We start from the raw sequence: 6,999 nt of genomic DNA on the forward strand, positions 1-6,999 counted from the left end.
AAGAAATGGGGCCTTCAGAATTCTTCCACTGCAAGATTCCACAAGAGGCCTCTTGCATTAGAGAACTGCTTATTCGGGACATTTTGATTTGGCTGCTCCTCTGCAGGCAGCAATGACTAGAATACCTAATGCAGGAGTGGGGCAGTTCTTGCTGCATACCACCCCTCAGAGCCTGCCACTAACATCTCTCACAGAAAGGACCATACTCGTTTTGATCTCATGTTACAGTGAGTTAGTTTTTTTTTTTTTTTTTTTTTTTTTGTGAGTTAGTTTTAAGAGAACATGATTTAGTTAATTTCTTCCCCAGACTTTATTAATCACCCACAGAAAATATGGATTCACCCGCTTTCCTGGAGTTTCATCCATGCAGCTATGCCCCCAATTCACTGATGCACTGACAGGTCCTCAGTAGCACCCATCTACTCACTCATTCATCCATCTGTCCGTCCACCATCTGCCCACTCACCCTTCTTCCACCCACTTGTCTATCTGTCCATCCATTATTAATTAAGCACCTACTATGTGTAATGTACCCCCCTCTAGACATCTGTGCTCCAGTAACAAGCAAGGTATGGCTGCTGCACACCACCCTCACATCCAATCAGGGGAACAGGACACTGGACACAGGACACTCAAAATGCTCTGGCCACGTGCTACCCCCTCCATGACTTTATGTGTGTTCTTTAGGAGCAGGGTCTTTGCAGATGTGATCATATAAATATGGGGGTCATGTGATAGTAGGGGGCCCCACTTGGTGACTGCTATCCTTGTAAAAGGGGAAAATTTGAACTCCGCTTTGCTAATGCACAGTGTGAAGGGTCAGACAGAGGCTGAGGCTGGAGGACACATACAAGCCACAGGAAGCCACAAGACACACAGGACACGGGCACCACCAGGCATGGGACAGATTCTTCTCTGTAGCTTTTAGATACCTGTTTAGAACTTCTGGTCTCCACAGTGGTGAGAGAGTAAACTGCCACTATTTTAAGCCCCCTGCTTGTGGTCATTTGTCACAAGCTGTACACTTCCAATCAGCTGGTGAAATGAAGGGAGCACACAGAGGTACCAAGAAGGCCCTCTCGAGGTAGCACTTGAAGGTGAGTGTAGAGCCCTGGGGACATGGGGTGTGTGTGAGTTCACTCCCTAGAGGCCTAGTGGGAATGAGCTCTGTGCTTGGCCTCTGCTACACTGAGCTGCTGAATAAGGAGAGGAGGGGCCCCCAGGAGAGAGGAGAATGGGGCAGAGCAGATGAGGACCTGATGGAAAGGGAAGAGTAGGAGATCAAGAGCCAGGGACACAGAGGCTGTGGGAGGAAGAGGCCAGGAATGGCTGGCTCTCTCCTTCATCCTGAATGGCGTGTAGGGCAGCCGGTACCAGGAGTCTGTTTTGAGCACGAGTAAGAAAGGACCAGGCTGAGGCTAGGAAGAAGTGGTGGTAAAGCTCATGCATAGTGGGGTGCAACCTGTGAGCTGGTCAAGGTGCCTGGGTGGGGAGGCCAGGCAACGGCCCCTGAGTTCATATACCAGGCAAGGCAAAAGCAGCAAGGTACTCAAAGCCAGGATGAGGGATGGAAGTGGGCAGGCTACAGGTGGGGATACTGGTCTTCTGAAAGGACATCTTCAGCTGTGTTGGGCCCCAAGGCCACCCTGGGCTTGATGACCCTCAAGGAGTAACCACAGTGTGATGCACTGCCGGCTGGATTCACTGCCGGGAAGGACACGCGGCCAGCCACCAAGGGGTCACATGGCCTGCTGCGTCTCCCTAACAGCATCCTATACACATGAGTGACATGATCTCTGCTGGAGACACTCAGCTGCAAAGGTGTCACTGGGGGCTGACCACAGAGGCCCTCAGTATAGCACGGACCAAGATTCCAGATCCCTAGAACAGGAGAGCATGCCCAGTACTGACAACGTCACGGGCATAAACAGCTCAGGCAGAGTGACCGCTTTAGCTGGTATGGTGGTACGCCCTTGTAATCCCAGCACTTGGGAGGCTGAGGCAGGAGGACTGCTGTGAGTTCAAGGTGAGCCTGAACTATACAGTGAGACCCTGTCTTAAAAAACAAAATAGGAAACCCCCCAGAGTGACCACCTTCTCAAGGCAGGGAAGGGGGTGCAGAGCAGTCTGACAGGCTGGCACCCATACTGCACTCAGGCTGAGCTGGCAATCAGGCCTTCTGGGAATAGATAGTCTCAGTCCTGCTGTGTGACCACCTTTCTGTGCAGCTCCCATGATCTGGACAGTCACAAACATGCTACTGAAGAAAATCATTCTGCAGACACTTTGATTTTGCACTGAATAGTACTTGAAGTCTCCATTTGTGTGGAAAAGACACTGACCCGGGAGATGTTAGTTTTTAAAAAAATGTTGGAAAGAATTTTATGTCCTAAGAAAGTCTTCACACTTGTCACACCTTAATATTGGTAATGAGGAGGATGAGCCTATAGGAGGAGGAAAGGTGCTTGGGCTGAGTGACTTCGTCTGCTCCTAGCTGCTACTCTCTGGGGCCACTGAAGCAGGTGTTACTCATATCAGTCATGCGGAGATGCGAACTCACACACCACCGCACCACCCCCTCAACGGGAACAGAGCACCACTAGAACTGTGGCTCTGGTCTCTGTTTCCTCTTCTGCAATGCTTATAAAAACTCTGCAGCCTCTCCAGCAGCCAAGTGGCTACAAGGCCAGGACAGCCCGTGGCTTCCAGCTGCTGCCCTGGGGGGATCTGGGGCAGTTGAGACTGCACATTCTAGCCCCAGCCACCCCGAGGGCTCTGATGCCAGTGGGGCTCCTTCCTTTACTTTTCTGGTTTTCCCATGGTCTCTGCATAGCAAAAAATCTCTGCCTTTCCTGAGCACAAACGTGGCACCAGCTTCACTGTCCAGGTTCCGTGTGGGGCTGTGTAGAAGCCAGGTCAACAGCTATGGGGGCAGCTCCCCTTGAGAGCCTCGGTGGGCTGTTTCCTTTGTTATGCATATTGGTGGAAACAGGTATAAATACAGTTCACACTCCCATAGATTCATACATGTGCATATATATGTATTCATACATGTGCATATATATGTATAGATTCATACATGTGCATATATATGTATGTATATATATATATTCCATATCTGTGTTTGTGTGTATATGTATGTATACATATATATACATACATACATATACACACAAACACAGATATGGAAGATTTTAAACTCTTCCATCAAATCCTGCACATGGAGAAAATGCCTACTTAATGGCATTGATCATGTAGTCAGTAAATGATAAGTGCAATTGATAAAGCCCTATTTCCAAGGCAGAGTCAGGTAAGTCACTCCCATTACATGTTACAAATGTTTGCCAGGGCCACAGTGCAAGGTGGACAGCTTGAAGTCAGGCTTGCTGCAGGCTTCTTCAACCTCCCAACCGACCTGTTATCTGCACCAGCCAAGCTGAGAGCTAGGAAACAGGCTGCCCAATCCAGAGCAAGTAGAGAAGCCAGGCTGGGAATGTCCAGTAGCACTATTCTTTTACAATCCTGGTTACATTCAGTTTCCTAAGACCACTGATATTTCCAGCATATTTACTGAATGCAAGGTTGCCTTTCAGTGTTTGCAAAGGTGACACAGAGATCATCAGGGCTGGATAAAGCTGAAGTCTTTGTAAGGCCATGAAATGGATTTGTAAGTTGCAGGAGCAACAGAAAGAGCTAAAGAGTGACAATGTGGCTGTGCTTTATATCCTGTGGCTAATATAAATTAATGCAAATGTGGAAGGAAAACAATAGCTATATTGTACATAATTAAATGCATTAACAAAACACAAGAGCATCTGAATACTAATATTTTTACAACACTTGGGCTTTGTGAGTCTGAATACAGTTATTTGTAAGGCACAGAGAAAGCATTTGTCTCCAAAGTAGCTTCTCCCAGCCAGTAAGAAGCCTGTGAGAAGCCTAAATTGGTGCATGTGTAGTGACGGGCGGGGCCAAGTATAGTTTAAATGCATCCATTAATATTGCCTTCAGCCAAGTTAAAGCACAGTGCAGGCTTTATTTAGACTATATTTATGGAACAGAGCACTTGTTAATCTACCACAGCAGCAGAGAAAGGCACAGGGCCTTGATATTTGGGATGGTGTTTGCTGTTTAAAGAGCTCCGATGTCACCTGAAGGGGGCTCATCCTCCGCTGCGCTAGCTCCCATCACAGGGCCCGGGGCCCTCTTTAGGCCTGCGGTCTGGGGCTTCCTGTCTACTTGTCCCAGCACGCACAAGTCAGCCAGCTCTGCTGCTTTCTCCTTTGGGATACTTCTTACTTAACAGCTACCTCCCTTTCATTCAGTACTGGGATATGAACCTGGGGACCATGCCCTGAGCATCACCCCCAGAGCTTTCACTTCTCATTTTTTTAGCTTTTATTTTCAAGTCAGGTTCTTCCTAAATGGCTACTTTACCCAAGCTGGCCTTGAAGTTGCAACCCTCGGGCCTTGGCCTCCCAGAGCGCTGGCATCACAAGTGTGCACCCCCAGGCTCCTTTTATTTTCTTAGTCATCTGTGCTGGGGTCACTGATTCACTGCTGTCACTAATCTCTCTCCTGTATGTTCCTTCTCTGACTGACCAATCCTAGTCCACGCATGCTCTGGGGTGTGCTGGGAGCACAGGAGCCCCAGGGGGATGACCGTGGGGGTGGCACTCGGAATGGTGCAGGTGAGGGTGGGGGCTTTAGAGACCAACAGAGATGGGAGCATGAGGCTTACTCAGTCTTGCTGCTTACCAGCTGAAGCCCTTGAGCCAACCACTGGCCACACTGGATTTATAAAATGGGTAGGGGCCACGACCTTCTCATCTTGGCTGTCAAAGGTTCCCTTCAGTGACAGTACACTAGTTTGGTGTAACATTTTCTGCAAATGTCAACCGGCATGTAACTGCCACGGTCCCCAGAGAGTAATAGGAGTCTTGCCAAGTACATTCCAGGTGTTGTGGCGGAGCAGTTCTACATATTCTGAACAACCTCCAAGGCAGGCGGTCTCAGTAGCACGTCTGTTCAAATATGTGGAGACAGTCAGATAGTTCAGTGAACTAAAGTGCCTGCTTCTGCAGATGCAGGAACTAGGGTTTGATCCCTGGTGTGCCGTGCTGTTCCTGTCCCCGGACTGAGACTGGGTGGGGTGGCACGCGCCTGTAATCCCAGTACTTGGGAGGCTGAAAATAGGAGGATTACTATGAGTCCAATCTGTGTAGTGAGACCCTGTAGACCTTGTACTAAATAGATGAAATAAAAAAAAAAACCCAAATATACAAAGTTTTCACACTACATGCAAAACGAACAGAAGCTTTATGGGTTGGGGAGATAGCTCAGTAGAATAAGTGCCTGCCTGGTAAGAGCAGGGTCCTGAGTTCAATCATAGGTACTGAAAAAACAAACAAACAAGAAAAAAACCCATGGGAATGGAGACCTAGTAAATCGCTTAGAAACAGAGCAGACATTAATTCTGAGTCTCTTATACCCCCTCAGTTATGGGGTCTTCAGAAGAGTCCTACTTCAGGCCGCTGTACGCCTGGCACTCCTCCAGCCCACACCAAACGTAACTGCGGACAACTGATGGCTAAAATGCTGTGGGTAACAACTACTGAACAGAGTGCTGACCAGGAGGCGGGAGACTTACGAGCTGCCTCTTCTGAGCTCAGAGCTCAGCCTGGATGCCACCTGCCCGTGGTTGAGACCCTAGAAGCACTTTGTGGTCTCTGCACTCCCAGGGACCTGAAGATAAACACCAAAACAAACAAAAAATAAAAACAAAAACTCCCAAAAACTGAGTTTAGCAATACCAGCTACTCTATCCACTACAACAATCTGTTCAGCTGGCATTTCCCTGGAACCTTTGTAAGCACACAGCATAGTAACTCCTTGTCACTCCTCCATAAGCTTCCTATGATCAGGGGATGGCATGTGTACTGCTGAGACACTGTGTCAATTTGAGAAGTTTAATTAAGTTTAATTCAGTAGAGAGCCAGGATTCTTGGTTTGTAAACATCCTCACCCTGTGCAAGAGAAGGGCATGGACATTGTGTGACTTCTGCTGCCCCAGTCCCAGGGTAGCTTGTTTATAACATAAGGAGGGGAGAGAGAGGCTGGCTAGGAGCCGCAGCTGCTGTCTGTCCTTTTGCTCTTCACTGTTTTCTGCTGCCATGAGCTGCTACTCTCTGCCATGTGCCACTCTGCCTGGGAGCCAGCTGAGTGTAGAATGAAACCTCTACTAACTGTGAGCTGTTGTCTTGCTTGTTTTTGATCTTTGTTGATTTTACTGTGGGTTTTTTTTTTTTTTTTGGTTGATTTTTTTTTTTTTTAAATTTTATTCTGCATTTTTTTTAGGGAAAGGGCTACAGGGTGTTCAGGGTCTCACTACTAGATTGGACTCAAAGTGATTCTCCTATTTACAGCCTTCCAAGAGCTGGGATTACAGGCTTGTGCCACAATGCCCAGTCTTAGTGCGCCCCAGGGGCGAGGCCAGCATGGCAGGCCCTGGATCAAACCTTTAATCCACTGAGCTATTTGGCTGGCCCTCTTTGAATTGTTTTTATGGGAGATTTATTTTTTTCTTTTTGGTGTTGAGGACAGAGCTCAGGGCTTCCACCTTGCTAGACAAGCATTCTACCACTGAGCCAAATCCCTAGCCCCTACAAACTGTAAGCTAATTAAACCTTTCCTTCCTTAATTTTGGGGGTTGGGTATTTTGTCCCAGCAATGAATGAAAAGTAACTGAGACAGCATGAATCAGATTTTTACACGAGATAATCTCAAAATGGTGGTGACAAAGTGAATATTGTCTTATACACATGTTTATCATTATTTGACCTAGAGTGTATTTCTTATGCTCTATTCTATTGTATCAATAGGGGTCATGACGTACATGAAATTTTCATTAAGGCTGCACACGTGCACACATATGTGTGTGTGTGTGTGTGTGTGAGAGAGAGAGAGAGAGAGAGAGAGAGAGAGAGAGAGAGAGAGAGA

At 47.6% G+C, this 6,999-nt stretch overlaps 1 protein-coding gene across 4 annotated transcripts in view; it reads right to left on the reverse strand.

The window, feature by feature from the left end:
- Mbp (myelin basic protein) overlaps positions 1-6,999 on the reverse strand; it is a 130,448-nt gene that overhangs the window by 42,475 nt on the left and 80,974 nt on the right. The gene's annotated exons all lie outside the window — the stretch shown is intronic.

Source organism: Octodon degus, unplaced genomic scaffold (genome assembly GCF_000260255.1).
Source record: "Octodon degus isolate 3935 unplaced genomic scaffold, OctDeg1.0 scaffold00120, whole genome shotgun sequence".
Lineage (NCBI taxonomy): Eukaryota > Metazoa > Chordata > Mammalia > Rodentia > Octodontidae > Octodon > Octodon degus.